Source organism: Nomascus leucogenys, chromosome 12 (genome assembly GCF_006542625.1).
Source record: "Nomascus leucogenys isolate Asia chromosome 12, Asia_NLE_v1, whole genome shotgun sequence".
Lineage (NCBI taxonomy): Eukaryota > Metazoa > Chordata > Mammalia > Primates > Hylobatidae > Nomascus > Nomascus leucogenys.
Window position 1 is genome coordinate 51,857,044 of NC_044392.1, and position 18,103 is coordinate 51,875,146.

General features: G+C 45.1%; 1 pseudogene; it reads right to left on the reverse strand.

Moving 5' to 3' along the window:
• Positions 1 to 3,918: 3,918 nt before the first annotated feature.
• The window catches only part of LOC100581357, a 32,919-nt pseudogene continuing 18,734 nt past the window's right edge, over positions 3,919 to 18,103 (reverse strand).

The following is an 18,103-nucleotide window of genomic DNA, read 5'->3' on the forward strand; positions in this document are numbered from 1 at the left end:
GTTCATTGAGCTTTCTCAAAATAGCTATTCTGAATTCCCTGAGAGGTTACACATCTCCATCTCCCCAGGGTTGGTCACTGGGTGGCTTACTTCGTCCATCTGTTGAGGTCATATTGACTTAAATATTATTGATACTGTAGACGTTGGTCAGTATCTGGGCACTGAAGAATATGGTATTTATTCCAGCCTTTGCAGTCAGGTCTTGTTTGTACCTGTCCTTCAGAGGACCTTCCAGGAATTCAAAGTGGACTGACGAGTTCCCTAAGCCAGTGATCACTACAGCTATTTTTGTACTACAGGGCACCCTAGGCCCAGGTACACTGCAATTCTTACAGATTCCTAGGTCCCCAGCCCTGTGGACTTGGGGAAGATCAGGGATTGTTCTCTACATTCCCAGGTAAAGCCTCTAGCTTTTCCCCAAGCAAAAGGAATCTCTCTTCAGGCTGCACTGCCTGGAGTGTAGGGAGGGGTGATACAGGCATTCCCATAGCTGCTGCCCTGCTGCCGTCATACTGGCTTACACCTCAAGTCCAGGGTCTTCAAGACCTACGCAGCATCAGGGCTTGCCCAAAGACTGCAGTGACTCTGTGTCCGGAATTGGTGGGTTCTTGGTCTCACTGACTTCAAGAATGAAGCTGCAGACCCTCATAGTGGGTATTACAGTTCTTAAAGGTGGCGTGTCCAGAGTTTTTTCCTTCTGATGTTTGGATGTGTTCAGAGTTTCTTCCTTCTGGTAGGTTTGTGGTCTCACTGGCTCAGGAGTGAAGCTGCAGACCTTCGCAGCGAGTGTTACAGCTCATAAAGGCAGTGTGGACCCAAAGATTGAGCAGCAGCTAGATTTATTGCAAAGAGCAAAAGAACAAACCTTCCACATTGTGGAAGGGGACCTGAGTGGGTTGCTGCTGCTGGCTGGGCAGCCTGCTTTTAGTCTCCTATCTGGCCCCACCCACAACCTGCTGATTGGTCCATTTTACAGAGAGCCGATTGGTCTGTTTTACAGAGAGCTGATTGGTTCATTTTGACAGGGTGCTGATTGGTGCATTTACAATCCCTGAAATAGACACAAAAGTTCTCCACGTCACCACTAGATAAGCTAGATGCAGAGTGTCCATTGGTGTATTTAAAAACCCTGAGCTAGACACAGAGTGCTGATTGGTGCATTTACAAACCTTGAGCTAGACACTGAGTGCCAATTGGTGCATTCACAATCCCTTAGCTAGACATGAAGTTTCTCCAAGTCCCCACCAGATTAGCTAGAAACAGAGTGCATCCACAAACCCTGAGCTAGACACAGGATGCTGATTGGTGCATTTACAAACCTTGAGCTAGATACAGAGTGCTGACTGGTGTATTCACAATCCCTTAGCTAGACATAAAAGTTCTCCCAGGTCCCCACTAGACTCAGGAGCCCAGCTGGCTTCACCCAGTGGATCTTGCACCAGGGCCGCAGGTGGAGCTGCCTGCCGGTCCCACGCCATGCACCCGCACTCTTCAGGCCTTGGCACTTGATGGGACCAGGCACCATGGAGCAGGAGGCAGTGCTCATTGGGGAGGCTCAGGCCGTGCAGGAGCCCATTTGGGGGGACTCAGGCATGGCAGGCTGCAGGTCCTGAGCCCTGCCCCACGGGGAGGCAGCTAAGGCCTGGGGAGAAATGGAGCACAGTGCTGGTGAGCCAGCATTGCTGGGGCACCTGGCACACCCTCTGCAGCTGCTGCCCAGGGTCCTAAGCCCCGCTCTGAGTGTGGGGCTGCCAAGCCCATGTCCACCGGGAACTCCAGCTGGCCCACAAGCGCCTCGTGCAGCCCCGGTTTCCACCCATGCTTCTCCCTCCACACCTCCCTGCAAGCCAAGGGAGCTGGCTCCTGCCTCGGCCAGCCCAGAGAAGGGCTCCCATGGTGCAGCGGCAGGCTGAAGGGCTCCTCAAGCATGGCCAGAATGGGCGCTGAGGCCAAGGAGGCACCGAGAGTGAGTGAGGGCTGTGAGGGCTGCCAGCACACTGTCACCTCTGAACTACAGCCTGGCTGCCACTGAAATTTATTTGTAGCCCAATAAATTTCCAGAGATAAAGCCGGCCAGAACTTTGGTGGGTTCTTCTTGCTGGGGCATCTGATTCCCTTGTGGCCCAGAGTGGGTCTAAATGCTTCTTTTTTGGGCACCAGCCTGGAATCAAGTGCTGTGGGGTTCTGTCCAGTGCCTTGTGTCACTATGGCAAGATTGGTACTAAGTTTCAATATAAAGTCCCACACTTTCCTCCTTGTCCCCAAGCCATTAGATTCTCTCTCGGAGATGCATTTCCTGTGGTTGGGGGAGAGGTGCCATAGGAAATGCAAAACTGTCCGTCCTCCCTTCTTCAATGCATCTTTTCTTGTTATCATGTTAAAACCAGGTGCTATGATCTCTCACCTGATTAGCCCTTGTGAAAGTGTTTTCTTACACAGATAGTTGTTCAATTTGATGTTCCTTCAGAGAGACCATTGCTGGAGAATTCTATTCTACCATCTTACTCCACCTTCTACCTGTTTATTTTTTAAATGCTTCTAGTAAATAATTGTGAAGTGATAGCTTTATTTTAAGCCTGGGGATAAAAAGCATGCAGCTAGGAACTTTACCCAGGGAATATTTTAAAATTTTTATACAAATGTTAATGGAATGACATAATTTTTGATTCAAGGTTCTTAAATGTAGTTTTAGTTTTGATTCAGTGTTATAGAACACTGTTTTTTTAAACTGTGATCTGCAGCCCACATGTAATGGAATCACCTGGGGTGCTTATATTAAAAAAATGCAGATTCTAGGGCTCACACCAACTAAATCTCCTGGGATTGGAGACCAGGAGGTAGTTCCTGTAATCTTCACAGCTGCTTCTAAGGTACACCAAGTTTAAGAACCATTCTTTCATATTTTCAGACTGGGGGTTCTTACAAAATGACAAAGAAGGAAAACCTTAATCTTTTAAAGTTAGAGTTCAAGCATTAGACTATGCACTTCTTAAACACAGTTTGTCTTTCCCATTTTCTCTTTTCAGTTCTTTATACTGTCAAGGGATTGGTGCAGAAATGGGAAACAAAGCAGTGAAATAAAAACTATGTATTTCTTTATACACATTTTGCTTTAATAATCACCAAAAAGACTTTCATTTTCTCTCACCTACCCTGTCCACCAGTTATGTTGGCCTTCAATATATGGTGATAGCAACATATATAAATCTATATCATACATTTATACACACAAGCACATTCTATTATACACACAAGCACATTCTATCAGCACTGTGAAGACACAGACTAAGCTTTACTGTAGCTGGGGGCCTCTCCCATGCCACTTAAAAATGAGCACACGTTTGCTCTATGCAAGAATTTCAACAGAATTGGTCTGGCCATCAGTCCCCAATTTCCCTGAGGTAAGACAAGGTGACAAAATGGACAGCATATTTGAAGTGAGGTCAGTCCAATTTGGATATCATGGAAGAAAAGAAATAGGATGTGCTAGGTTAAGCCTGAGATGGTATCTGGGAAGTCACCACATTCATGATGTGAACTCAAAGAACACAGGTGCTACAGTGCAGACCAAGGCCCAGCCTGACCTGACCCAACAGGGTCAGGTGTGGATCTGTGAGTAGTGCTCACTGAGCCCCCGCCAGCAGTGTCCAGCAGGGCACCGCTGCTCAGTAGTGTGCTTTTAGAGTGCCCAGTAGTGTGCTTTTAGAACCTGCCAGAGGAGCTCCAGCATTGGGACCACGTGCCTCATTCATTGGAATCAGGGTCCTATATCCGCTGAGTTTTCCATCTCAGGACAGCTGATGAGGCAAGAAATGTGCTGTTGCTAGTTCCCAAGCTGCTGGGGCTGTTGAGAAGCAATATCACAAAACCTTCTATGCAAACTACGCATCTTTTGCTTAGTGCTGGGCCAAGTGGACCTTGGCTAATGGTATTCCATAACTGTCAGAAAGGCTTTCTGGCTTTCTCCCAGCCCCACCAGGATACATCTCTGACCCCCTCTTCTGGACCCTCCAGTGGACTTGGAGGAATGAGGCCCAGAAGCTCCTCAGCAGATAGGTAGCTGCACAAAAGGGGGACAGTCCCACCTTTCCTGCTGTTTTAAGGACTTCTGGTGGCTGCGCTTCTTGCATGGTTCCTGGAAGGCAAGGGTCACAAGGAGTACACGGCAGAGCCCTTAGGGATTTCACCTGCAGACAAAAATAAGCCAAATCAGTGTATATTGCCAGGCCCTACTGATGGCTACCTGAAGCTGGAGTGAGAGCTACGGGGTGACCAAAGCCAGGAGCACGGTGAGAGCCAGTTAAGAGGATGAGCTAAGAGCATGCGCTGCAGTCTGGAAGAGCAACAGGTGCCCGAGGTTAGGGGGAGCCTCCCCACCTCCCTGTGTGCTGAGATCGCTGCTCTAATTCACTGCACACTGGGTGGCTGGATCCTACCACTCCCTCTTCAGGGGCCAGGTGACTCTCCAAGTCACTTTGTTTCAGCAGGAACAGGCCTTTGCCATCTCCACCCAAGAAAGAAGTGCTTAGCGTGAAACATGCACATATAGAAACAGCCTGTTGTAGGAAGAAGAGGGCTCATTTTGCAGGGAAGTCCTCTGTTAAGTTTATGTCCAGTTGCCATAATGAGGGTGTGGAGGGGCCAAGTCCACAGGGACCTCAGAGCTCAACTAAGTCCAGTTCCATCTTTGACAGATGAGGGTGCAGCAGTCTCTCAGAGGTTAAAGGACAAGCCAAAGCCACACAGCAGTTAGTGATAAGCCAGGGATTAGGACCGAGGCCTCGGGTCCTTTCCAGTGATCTATGGGAGATGGAGGGGAAAGCTTCCACATTGGAGAAAGCCAGTGGATACTAGAGATTTTTGGTTTACCTTTTAGTGGATATGAGAGACTTTTTGGGTTACCTTTCCTGGGACAGGAATAAGGCTTTACAGAGGCAATCCTGTAAGTGTTGCTCTAAAGAGGCCCAGGAAAGAGAAGAATTATCAGAGAAAAACAAAAGCAAGTTAGTGGAAAAAAAAAAAAAAGAGCAAGTTAAACTGGCCCAAGTCATTTTCACACTATGGAGATCAACATTCTCTCAGGTTACGGTTTAGAAACATTTCTAGGAATATGCCCAATTGCTTATGGCAAAGCTTTGAAGTCCACGTTAAAAGGTTTAGTTTCTGATTTTTAAATCATTCATATACCTCAAGTTTTTCTTCAAAGCACTTCCTAGGGAATGATTAACACTTAGTGTTTTAAGTAAATGTAGATAATATCTGGTACATATATAACATTTTTCCCCTTAAGATTCAGTTGTTATTTATTAACAAATTCTCTTTTAGACCAATGAGACCCAACAGATCTCTTTTGTCATGTTACTTAAAGATATATCAAAATCAAATTGCTGTTCTTAACACAGGAGTGTGCAGTGAAATCAGTTTATTAGGTTGCAAATTGCTTTTACTTTTTCATGAAGAGTAGACCACATAACTGGCCTCAAGATCCCTCCACAAAAAGCTCATTCAGAGGAGACTTCCGAATGTCTAATGACTTTGAGAGTGAGCTGAATTGCATTTCTCCAGTCTCCTGACTTGGCATCAAAGAAGAAAAATTGGAGTAAAAAGAAGAGATGATGACAATGTGAGAGTGAACCAAGATACTGGGGCAGGAGCTGACGGGGTGGGAGAGTGATGGGAATAGAAACTAGCAGGATGCTCACTGAGGACCTGTGATCTTGCAAGTGGACCCAAAATCTTCTCCTGGAAGGCCAAAGCAGGCCAAAGGTCACCTACAAGATATGCTAATGGATGGTGACGGGTTGGTGCCTCTGACTGGTGCAGTAGTTTCCTTACCTCTAAGTTAGTGCTTGCCTTCTTTAAAACATCATGTGTTCTGGTTACTGAAACAACAAAAGAGCACCACGGAGTAGAAATCACCAGCAGAAATTAACCCTACTTGCTTAGCATGAGAATTCTAAAGCATTTATTTCTTTCTGGTCATTCAGCTTGGCGTCTCCTGCTATCCACCCCATTCTCCCCTCCTCTGCATCCACAATTGCTCGTGGCACAGGTCTGGGGACATCAAATCAGTCTCCACTCCCAACATTTCTAAGCCCGCCTGGTCACTGCTCATCTGCAGCACAAGTGGGGCATCGGGAAGACTGCCTGTTTCTTCCCCCATTCCCTCTCAGGGAACCTACGCTGGCTGAGGATGAACTGCTCCATGCTCTCCTTCTGCTGGTTGGTGGCCCTCAGACACTCTGCTATGTTTTTGAAGGAGCCACTCATGTTTGGATACTTTGGTTCTCAGTTCCAGAAGTTCTCTTTCTGTCGATTCTCCCTGGATAAGAGGAACAGACTCTTACTGAACAGGCAGAAGGCCTAAAGCACCCTGTGCTTTGTGGCTCTTTCCAATTCAAAGAAGGATTCTACAATCTTCTCCACTCTCCTGAAATGGATTTCCTCCTTCACAGCCTTGAATACCTCCAGCTGAGGACAGTTTAGGATGAGTCCATTAGGCAGGAGTATTGAGACTCTGGAATTCCCCACGCAGACTAGCACAGGCCTACACACCTGTAGCTTAAGAGAACCTCGCTTCAGGCTGGTATAAAACTCCCAAATCTGAAGAGGACATTGCTTTAGTCCTGATATCAGTTCTGTCACTCTCCCTTCACAGGTAAGATTGAGAGTTCAGAAATGTTATGCTGGGGAGAGAGATCTGGGCTCAGGTAAGTTTGCAAGTTTGTAAATATTTGTGCCAACATGAAGATGGTAAAACACCCTCTCCCTGGAATTAGCATAGTTGGATCCAAAAGGTATTGGTGACATTGATCTGGGGTTAGAATCCCTGGGGAGGGGATCCCGAAACCTGCCTACATGAGGGTCTGCCAATCAGAGTTAGCCTGAGCTCTGAGCAGATCCTGAGGGGTGGCTGACTTTCCCCAGGCTGGGTCCAGAGATGCCAGCTTAAGTGATATGCAGGGATTCCAGGCAGTGTCTAAAAAGGTTCATTCTCATGGGGGCATTCTGTGATCATTTGACCATGGGACCTGAGGGGTGGGAGATGGGTGCTGAAGCTTTCACTGAATTTCAGCTCAGCCAAATTTCAGAAAGGTAAAGAAACTGAACATTTATGCATTGCCAGGGTTATGATGTCTCCGCCTTCTCCACACCCCTTCCTATTCTTCTTTGATTTCTTATCCAGGGGCCAGTGGGCTGGTGGGGAATGGGATGTATTTAGAGCTGCAATGAAAGCAGCCACCATGGGCCAGAGATGTCCCTCCAGGGACACTCCTCTAAGTTCCTGTCTATCCCAACTCACTATGTGGCTCCTGATTTTCTGGAAAAGCTGTGACATTGAGGAGACAGAACAGTATTAGAGGGCAGGAGAACTGGGTTTGAACCAAGAAAGGACACTGGCATCTTTCCACTTTGCCAGGCAGCATAGGGATGTGGGTGCTTGGCAGGGCCGCTCTCCAGCACATGGTGAGGAGGGAAGCCGACTCCTCTAGGGCATGGTGCAGGGCACTGGTGCTGCTCTGAAGCTCATGAATGCCTTTGCTGCCTAGCACCTGGGGAAAGGTAACACCACAGGAGCAGAGAGATTACTTTCTTCCCCCTCCATGGGCTCAAGCTTCCTTTGTGAGTAAGGCACAGAACATGGGCCTGCTTGAACCTGTGAAGCCCTCACACAACCATTTGCAGCTCTCAGAACTAAGATGCTGCTCACTTTACCAGGTGTGCCTTTCTCCACCTGCAGAAACCACAAGGCTTTCAAAACTCATCCCACTTGCTATGTCCTCTATGAACCTGCTACCTTCCTTGCTTGAGATAAATGACCACATTTGCATCGGTGCTCTCACAGCACAGAGGATGACTTCTCATACTGTGCCTGTAGCCCCTTACTGTGCTTATCTACTTGGGTGTGTGTCTTGCCCTCTAGTGTGGGGGTTCCGTGGAGGCAGGGCTGCTCCTTTGCATCCATGGGTCTCCAGCAGCTCAGACAGCACAGCCACTGGTGCCTGGTCTCTCTCACTGGCAAGGTGTTCTGACAAGCTTTGCTGCCTGCCTTCCCTCCCCCTATGCAGTCTGCACAAGGAAATGCCATGGCTGCCAGACTTCTTACCGCTTCCACATGTGCGGGCCATACACCTGCAAATCCTTCAGTTTCTGTCCATCCCATTGAGTCGACTCTGCCCACAGATGGCCATATGCCTGCATGACTGTGGTAGCTAATAAGCTACCAAAGGCTGCTAGGCAATGCCACGTGTTTCTGTGGGGCTGAGGGGAAATATCCAGTCAGCTACATCTGGAACAGAGCAGAACTCACAGTGAAAATAGGAGATAGAGAAGAAAGGGCCTGGCTGCTATACATGGAAGAGGAAGCTCCAGCTGTTGAGAGATGCAAAGCATGAAAAAGAACAAAAATGGTGGGAGAAGGAGTTAACATCAAAGTAATAAAGGGCACAAGGAAGGAGTGCACCTAAAGCTACAGGTGTGATTACCTCTGTGCCTTGGGCTTCAAGGCCAGGGAAGCTGTACGCTGATCTCACAAGAGACACTATCTTTTTGACCAGCAGCTTGCACTCTGCAACCAGCTGTCTTAGGGCACTGTAGTCATCAATGTGGTCAATGACATGGCGACCATGCTTATTGGCAAAGGAGCCATCAGTAGCATCACCCTCCAGCTTGGCAGCGGTCTTCATTACTGGAGAAGTATCCAAACCCAACTCTGAAAAAGAAAATGACAACACAATGGAATCATCTGTTATTCATAATGATATCCTCAGTTTGCTCCAACTCAAAAGAGGTAGGGAACAAGGAAAGGAAGAGGCTGGGAGCAAGAAAGGAAGCCTTGGAATGTGCAAGGATGGGGCAAAGTCCATAGAGATCTTCTGGCTTCTATATTTTTATAATCTTTCTTACATTATCTTTTAATGATAAATTTGCCAGGAGACATTTTTTTCCTTATTCGCAAATGAAATAGGACAAATCATAATAAATAATAAGTTTCTGGGTAGAGAAGACACAGACAAGGAAATCAAGCTGGATACAGAGAGCATTTTCAAGAATGGAGAGATTACGGTGCAATGAAGCAAAAACAGCAATAGGAAAACTATTGGAGGATGAACAATGGCAAGAAAGGCAGCCCCAGAAGATGCAGTGAGTAGGGCTAAAGGCCTTGGGGCATGCAGAGAAAACTCTCTAAATACAGATAATATGTTTAGAGACAACAGAAGGTTGTTTGCATTAATCACTTTCCATCATCAGTCCCTGGGCCCTTCAGTTGCCATATTTAGCATTTGTTCTGATCATGGCTGTTTCTGAGCCAGGAGTAGAGGCAGCAGAGCTGGGGAGGACCAGAGCTGGGGAATTCATACCAACATCCCGGACTGGAGGAGACACAGCTGAATCTAGGGAGTAAAGGCAACCACAGTTTTCAGGAGCCCTGGAACACACTGCACGTGAAGCACATGCACACCTAGCCATCCCCACTGAGGCCTAAGGTGCAGGACTCTCCTCTTACAGAATTATGCATACGCCACAAGCAAAAGCAAAAGCCCATGAGTCACTGAGTTCAGAATATTTCCATTCTTCAGAACAAAAAGATATTCCTTTAATTGAGGGATGTTCCATGAGAAAGTAACCTCTAGTTTGAAAAATTATTAGGTGTATTTTTACAAACCAAGTCTTGAGTATAATTTGTGTGTGGTATCTAATACGATGCCCTGTAACTAAATGTAATATGTATAAATATACATAGTACATATTAAAATGTCGAATCAAATAATGAATGGATTCATGGGGGACTAAACTCAACATTCTAGCCATCATTCTGATGAGGTCATACTGAAAAAAATGTACTTGTATGAGAAGAACCGAGATGGAAGGCTTGGTGGGTTAACGTTGTCTTGCTGGAGACTAAAAAGCAACCCTATGGTGGAGGAATTGGAAAGTACCACAAAGAAGGTAGAAAAGGTCCTGCTCAGGCAAGTGTTGCTCAGTGCCTGCTTTCTGGCTCAGGCCTCAGGGGTGCTAGAGAAAGAGAGGCAGGGACTGCGCCAGTGGGGCTGAGTCTTGGCTGCTGTATGGGAAGCCAGTGAGAGGGGAAGGCCTGGTTAGAAGGAAGAGTTGGAGACATAACTGAACACCACAACCATCAGCACAGCCCTGAGGAGGGCAAGGCATCCACCTAATGTAAGCTGAGAAGTTCCTGACAGCCAGGCAGTTTGCGTAGTGGCCCACATGTGTTTTTTCATTGAATTGCCAAAACAGCATAATCATGTTATTGTCACCATAAGGTTACTGTCAGATAAATGAGCATCTACAAGAACCAGAGAAAAATAAAGATTAACACGACCCAGAAATAGCTGGCAGGAGAGTGAAAGCTCAGCTTTAGAGAAACCGAACAGAAGTGGTTCCTGGTTTGAATAAAATTGAAGGTATGGCCAAGGAGGTGAGTGGAGATGGTGTACTAAATGGTGTATCAAAAGGAAAAAAAGACAGAGGAAGTAGAAATTGAATGATTTAAGACTAGGGGGACACCATTGACATTTCAATTAAAACTGGGAGAAGTGAAATTGATGGGGGATATTGAGAAGAGAAAGGGGACCTGGTCAAACACACCTATCTGAAAAGGCAGGCAATGTGTGGGGTAGAGAAAGTGAATGATGGCCACCCGAAATAAATTGCCCACAATCCAGGACTTCCCCAGAGCCCTGTTTCCTTAAGGGCAGGAACATTTTGCCACACACTGAGTTCCCCACCTGTGAGGGAAAGGGGGACTAGAGAATCTGGGAAGGTCGGCAATACTGAGACAGGGCACAATGAGCTGGAAGGAACACAGACTGAAAATCACAACATCTGGTTCTGATCCTGGCTTTGTCTATAACTTCTCTAAACTCTTGCTTGTCTGTTAATATCTCAAGACCTGTTTTCTTATGTGAAATAGAGACAGCAAAACCTGCTTTACTTCAGATGAAATTCTATATGTGAAAACACTTGGCTAATACTAAAGCACTAAGCAAATCCAAGTAAAAGATATGAACATATACAGCTGCTAATTATTGAGCAATTCTTAGTGTGCCAAGCACTTGTAAATGATCTCATTTAATGCTCAAAATCATATAAGGTATATATTATTATTATCCTCATCTTAAATATAAGGAAACTAAGGCTTAAACCTCTGAGACTTTAAACACCTTGCCCAAATCAAATGACCTTTAAGCGGTAAACTCAAAATCTGGAGCCTGGTCTTGCCTAAATCCCACGCTTTCACTCAGGCTGCTAGACTAGAGCATCTCTGATTTCAACCTGACCCTAAGGAGCATAGACCAGGCAGATTGCACCTTCTGCTGCAGACATCCTGGTGATCTCCCCACTGGCTGAGGGCTTTCTAAGTCCCTTTTCCTTCCTACCTTGGAGGAGCAGCTCTTTGTTTCCAGGGTCAGCGCTGGCTGGGAAGTTCTGGTTAACGGAGGAGGAGCTGAGGCTGGCTTTGCCAGCACCGCTATCCAGCTGCTGTCACAGCCACAGTCACAGACAATTGTTCCCCTGAATGCTCTGCTCCAGCTGCCCTCTCAGAGCTCATACCTCTGTCACCAGGTGGCTCAGGTCACTGCTCAAAGGGATTTGGTGACAGGCATCCAGGCTGTAAGCTAAGAGAGAAGAGGAGTCTGGTAACATTGACCCAAGTATTTCCAAGCACTTGTCAGAACCCTCCTCTGTGACATTCTTTTCTGCCAAGGACCCCACTATCATCTGAGTCTCATGTAACCCATCTATGATGGAGATGTCACCATTTCTGTGTGTGGTCTGGGGATGGCACTGAGCTGGCACACATCCAGTCTAAAACTTCCCTGTGGGTTGTTACACACATGCACCTATAGAGCATTTGATTGGCAGATGAGTCCATATTTCATCTCCATAGTAACCTTAGTCCTGTAGGCTAAAGTATAGGATCCTCCAAGGTAGAAGGTCAGCGCTGAGCTAGAGAAGGGTAGGGGGATGAAAGGGAAGGAGATTTAACAGTCTTCACTCTCAAAAATGAAAGAGGAGAAGGAGGAGGCCTTTTGGTAGCATGTGAGGATATGAGTTGGGCACCTCAGACGAGGGATTATAACTAAGTGAATTTTTCAACTTCTCTGTGTGTGTGTGTGTGTGTGTGTGTATATATATGTATGTATATATGTATACATGTATATATGTATATGTGTATGTATAGATGCATATATGTGTACAAATATATATATGTGTGTACATATATACACCTATATATAGTGTGTATATGTATGTTGTGTGCATATACATACTATATGTGTATATATGTATATCTACATGTACATATATATGTACACACACATACACACATGAATATATAAATATATATGTGTATATATATTTACCTCCATTCACCACATGTAGTTTATTTCTTTGTACTGGGGATGAAGAGATCTAAGAAATATTCTACAAGGCCACAATCCCTTATCTGAAAACCTTAAGGCCAAATGTATGTCTAAAGGTAAATTTTGTTTTAGTTTTTAGCAAGGCAACAGGGTCCATATATCATATATAACATGTACCCAGTTGCAGGCGAGCCACAATCCTTAATCAAACATGTAACTATTTCTGCAATGAGCTATGTGAATATTCTAAGTAGATAAATAAAGATTTATGAATATCCTCTTGTCAGATCATCTAGATTTTGTCACTAAATGAGTATTTGAAAAATTTAATTTGGAGATCTTACTGGATTTTGAAATTACAGATAAAAGATTATGGAGCTTTAGTGGTTGTAGCTTTGAAATGAGTCCTAAAAGGCAGGGAGAAAAGCATGAAAGGAAAGGTAGCTCAGGATGAAGTAGTTTTAGAGACTTTGGTAAATAATCTACTCTTGAATTTTGCCCCAAATTTTATGATATTGCTCTCTATCTTTCTCAATCCAAGTTCTCATTAAATTTTGCTTATTTTTTAAAGAGATGTTTTAAAATCTATCTATACCCTTTCATCTTCCCAATAGCACCTTATATTAGACTGTTATCTCTTAATGTGCCAGCATATCACTAGACCTATCCAATAGGTTTCCCAGATTCTAATGTCTCCCAACTCCAGGACATCCCCCGAAACTTAGCATCTTAAAGCTCTGTTTTCATCATATGCTTATCTTCTTTGAAAAAGAACAGACTTAGTTTCATTATCTACCATACAGAATGTCAACTTTCCCCCTGACCTGTGGGCTTTCAAGATTTGATGACTCTGCTCCACTATCCTGACTTCTCATTCCCCCGACTCCAAGCTTCTCCTGCGGGCAGGCTGGTCCCACTGACCCAACACTCACCATGACTTTGTGCTTAAGCTATTCTCCCAGCCTGGTGAGCCCCTCTGTATTTCTTCAAGTTCCAGTTCACCTTCTCTTTAGGAAATCAGGAAATGAAATCAGGATTTATGATAATTCCAATCTAAATTCCACTGCCCTTCACTCTTTGTTTAGCTCTCTGGAGGGACATAAAATACATGAATTCTTTTTCACCTGACAGTTCTTCAAATATCTGAAGCCAGTTCTCATGTCCTCAATATATTTTGAAAGCCTAAATTTCTTTAGTTTCTTTGACCAGTTCAAGATTTCTGGTCCACACCATTGTGCGCCCTGTCTTCATTATGTTCCCTAGTGTGTCAATGCCCTTTTCAAAGATGGTGCCCCATAATCTAACAATATTTTAGACATGGTCTCCACAGGCGAACATCACACACTACTGTAGTGTTATTTTGAGCTGGTATTTCTAGCACCCTTTTGCCTATGCCGTACTTCTGTGAACATGTTTCTGCCAAACCCCAAATGCTGAAGTCCATGAATGGCTGCCTGTCCTATATTTCTATGCTCATCCTATATTTCTACCACTGATATTTTTAATCGAGCTCAAGATTTTGCTTTTTATCTTTGCTAAATTTCATGACATTGATGTCAGTCCTCTGTCCCTCCCTGCTGTGACTTATTAACATTATGTTTTGAGTACTCTTCTCCATTTAAAGAAGAATGAAGAAATGTATCAAAATTCTCGAATATTAGATTATTATTTCAGCAGGCAGCAAAGTCTTCAATAAATGTCCTTAATATTTAAATCCAGGATTGAAATTTAGGTCCTATTAGTGGTATTTCTATAAGGTTTTTTTGTTTTTGTGTCTTTTAATTTTCTCCTGTGGGCAGGCTGGTCCCCACTGACTCAACACTCACCATGACTTTGTACTTAAGCTATTCACCGAGGCTGGTAAGTCCCTGTATTTCTTCAAATTCCAGTTCACCTTCTCTTTAGAAAATCAGGAAACTAAATCAGGATTTATGAAAATTAAATGAAAGGGCAATAAGCTGAGAGCCAGATGTCACTAGGGAAAGGGTCAGGGTGGGAGCAGACTGCCTGCTACATAGGGCTGAATGGGTTGTAAGTATGTATTACTGACAATATTAAAGGCCTTTTCAAATGATATCATTAGGACAGTTCTCTTGCTTTAAAAAGTTATAATCGCCAGGTGTGGTGGCTCACGCCTGTAATGCAAGCACTTTGGGAGGCCGAGGTGGGCAGATCATGACATCAGGAGATCAAGACCATCCTGGCTAACATGGTGAAACCCCATCTCTACTAAAAATACAAAAAATTAGCTGGGCGTGGTGGTGGGCACCTGTAGTCCCAGCTACTCGGGAGGCTGAGGCAGGAGAATGGCTAGAACCTGGGAGGCAGAGCTTGCAGTGAGCCGAGATCGCCACTGCACTCCAGCCTGGGTGACAGAGTGAAACTCCATCTCAAAAAAAAAAAAGTTATAATCTAGACATTGATAGGAATGTCTAGAATAAGAATGTCTAGATTTTCTTAAAGTAATTAGGAATGATCAGGCTGGATCTTGCTCGTCCTACCAACCTGTCACCTTGGGCTTTGTGCATGAGAGTTCCTATTGGGAGCCCCAGGCTTGGGTGGGGGTTTGTGAGACAGAACTCTGTAGCTTCCCATGATCTCCACAACTCCCAAAGGAAAGACCTTACTAGCATCCTATGCGGGGGCAAAAAGTTCATGGGGTAAGGGGAGAAGAACACATACCTTTCAGCCCCTTCTTGGAATTGCCATAAAGTGCCTCATGGATTTGTAGCTCTGACTGGAGGGACTCAAAGAGCTGCTGTTTCTCTTCACACTGTTGCTGCAGGAGGACCAGCTTGTGCTGCAGTCTGACCAGGGAGCGGTAAGGCCCACTGAAATGGCAGGGCCACTCAGTCACACCAGAGCAATAAGCTGAGAGCCAGATGTCAACCCAGGGGGTCATAAAGGGTTATGGGTAGGGTTACATCTGAGCCCCAGATGTCAACTCAGGGGGTCATGAAGACCATCACTTTTATTTTGCAGATGTGGAAATGGTGGCTGAGGGAGTAACTTTGCTTGAAAACACACCATTACCTACATTAGTTCAGAGCAGAACAGATACACCAGCACAGTCTCCTTACTACTCCTACAGTGCTCTTTGCATTCTGACAAGCAGTTACAGGTCTTATGCTGGGACCAAGCATCACAGCCAGTATAGAAGCTTCCTAGGCGATAGTGAGACTAATGTCCTATACCTAATTGGAATCATAGGAACCCTTCTTTGTCATGTATCTGATATACTGAAGATTTCTATAACAGAGTTTTACTCTCTCAACTTGGGAGTGACAAGGCATTCCCAGAGAAGTACTTTCTTCTGCTCAAAGCGCCCTCCCATCCAACAACTGACACACAAAAATCAGGAATAGCAGAGGGAATATTAAGGTTTCCAAAAGAGGACACCAATTGTCTTGCCAATATCCCTTCTTCTAATGTAAGAATGAATGTAAGAATGAAGAATGCTACCTTCTCTCTCAATGGGTCCCCTCTTACCTGGAGTCATTTTCCTGGAGAGAAAGACGATACTCCCTGAAATGCAAGAACTCTTGCTGCTTCTCCCTCAAGTCTTCCAAAAGCTGCTGCCTTTCCACCTTCTGGTGCTCCAGCTCCTTTTCCAGCTCTTGAAGGTGGGATCAAGAGGACAGCAGAGCCTCCCTCAGGCTTTCCGTTTCCTGGGAGTGCTCTGGTGAAAGGAACATGGATGATTGATTTATTATCATGGGGTCAGAGCTCAGCAGGAAGATGACCCCAAGCATATCCACCCTGACAAACAGCTAAGGAGCAGGGAAGGAAGGCCCTATGTTGGTGGGGAAGAGCATGCTGGCTCAACATTCCCTGCAGCCTGGAGAATGGTGCATCTCTCTCTTTGCAAAACCTTTCATTCCACTTAATCTGTCCTACCTTGCTCTTAGAGAAATTCTGGTTTCTAATGCTCACCATTTTCCAAGTGCTCACATACCATCTGTTCAATAACCCATTCTTCGATTTTGACAAAGATCAACATCAAGATTTCTTTTTGGAATGTATCATTTTCATTATTTTGAAAACTGAGATATTTGTTCTTTTTTGAACTTGCAGTACTTCTCTGATCTTCACAAGTTGTCAAAGATTATTGAAGAGACTCTAAAAATACAGCTGCAGGCTCAGTAAGTCCTCTGGGGAAAGATTCACCTGAGCCTGACAAATTGTACTCATTTAAATCTCTTACTGTCTTCTCACCTGTGAGGTCCGTTCTATTCTCTCCAAGCATGCAACGGTAGCTTAGTAGTTCTGCCTTCTTTCTTATCTGTTAACTTTTGTTATCATCCCCTAGCAGTGACCTTTCCTCTCAAATTTTCTTGCTAATATAGAAATCAATTAATTAATTAATTTAGGTGGCTAATTTAGAAATATCTCTTGGTGGCTTTTTCCTTTTCCGCAAGCATTCCTTCATTCTGGGCTTAATCCTTTTGGATACTACTCTCAGTGTTTTTATGGCGGTTCAATAAATATTTGTGAATAAAAATACTTTGTTATTGATAACACATTGATCTGATCAAGTAGAAGAACACCAAGGTCAGCTGTCTCCCAGCCACACGAGAAATGATGCCCACCTGTGAGTGCCCCCTGGCTAGGGCTGGGAAAGTGCTGGGGGGGCATTTGCTGGTGCCATTTGGCATGGAGTCGTAGGAGTACTGACCAGAGAGGAGCCCTGAGTTTATAAGTGAGGGATGTGGTGAGGAGGCAGAGGGATGGCAGAGCAGGGCCAGGAGCGACACACGCTGCTGCAGTAAAGTCTGGAGAAACTTGAGAGGGAAGATAGGCATTTGCACTCCCTCCTTTATCAGTTCCAAATCAGCTGTGAGTGAAGGGAGGTAGAACAGACACCGGACTGGTATCCAGATTTATAGCTGGTGACTCTGGATATATGCAGGTGGGTTGTACAGAAATGATGAATTTCCTAGAGCTCTTCACTCCCAGGGACTGGGAGTCTGCGGGGCCCATAGTTGGAATGTCTTAGAAAGCAGCCTTCTCTAGACTGAGAATAGCTGTGAATTTGGGTTGGTGGATCTGAGTAGCTCTGTTATCTCTACCTTCTTCTATTTGCTTCTCCAGTTGGTGATTAGTGTGGCCAGGGAAGAAGGAAACTTAAGAGTGACCACAGTTTGTGGGTTTTGACAACGTACCTTTGGAAATATGACACAGTTGAGCCTGAAGTCTTCAATTTTCTTCCCTGAGGACTCTGTTCTCATTGCAGAGCTGAGGTATGGACTCCAGGCCTTGACTGTATAAGTTAGAAGTGGATCCTGTCCCAGAAAGTACACATTTGGGTAACAGAAGCTTCCAAAAGTTTCCCATTCTTTATCTCTCAAAGATACTGCCCCAACCCAGCAGAAAACCCCAAGGACTCAAGGCCTGGCCCTGAATGAAGCATGGGGGGCTGGGTACATGTTTTCTGTATGCCTCTTCTCAGTGGATTCTTTGTGTGCATCATCACATACCATAACTGCAGTGGTGCAGGAGTCTCAATCTCCCTAAACAGCTGCTGTTATGGTATAGGCAGGATAAAAACATCTGGAAAGACTGGCCTCCATGTGACAGTATCTTGGAAGGAGAGTGTAAGGAGAAAGGCCACCTTGGTAAAGTGGCCAGAGGTGGAGTTGGGAGGACCCTTACAGACCTGGCTCCACCGCTTATCAATCACACAACAAAGGCACAGACATCAGCAGGCAGTATATAAG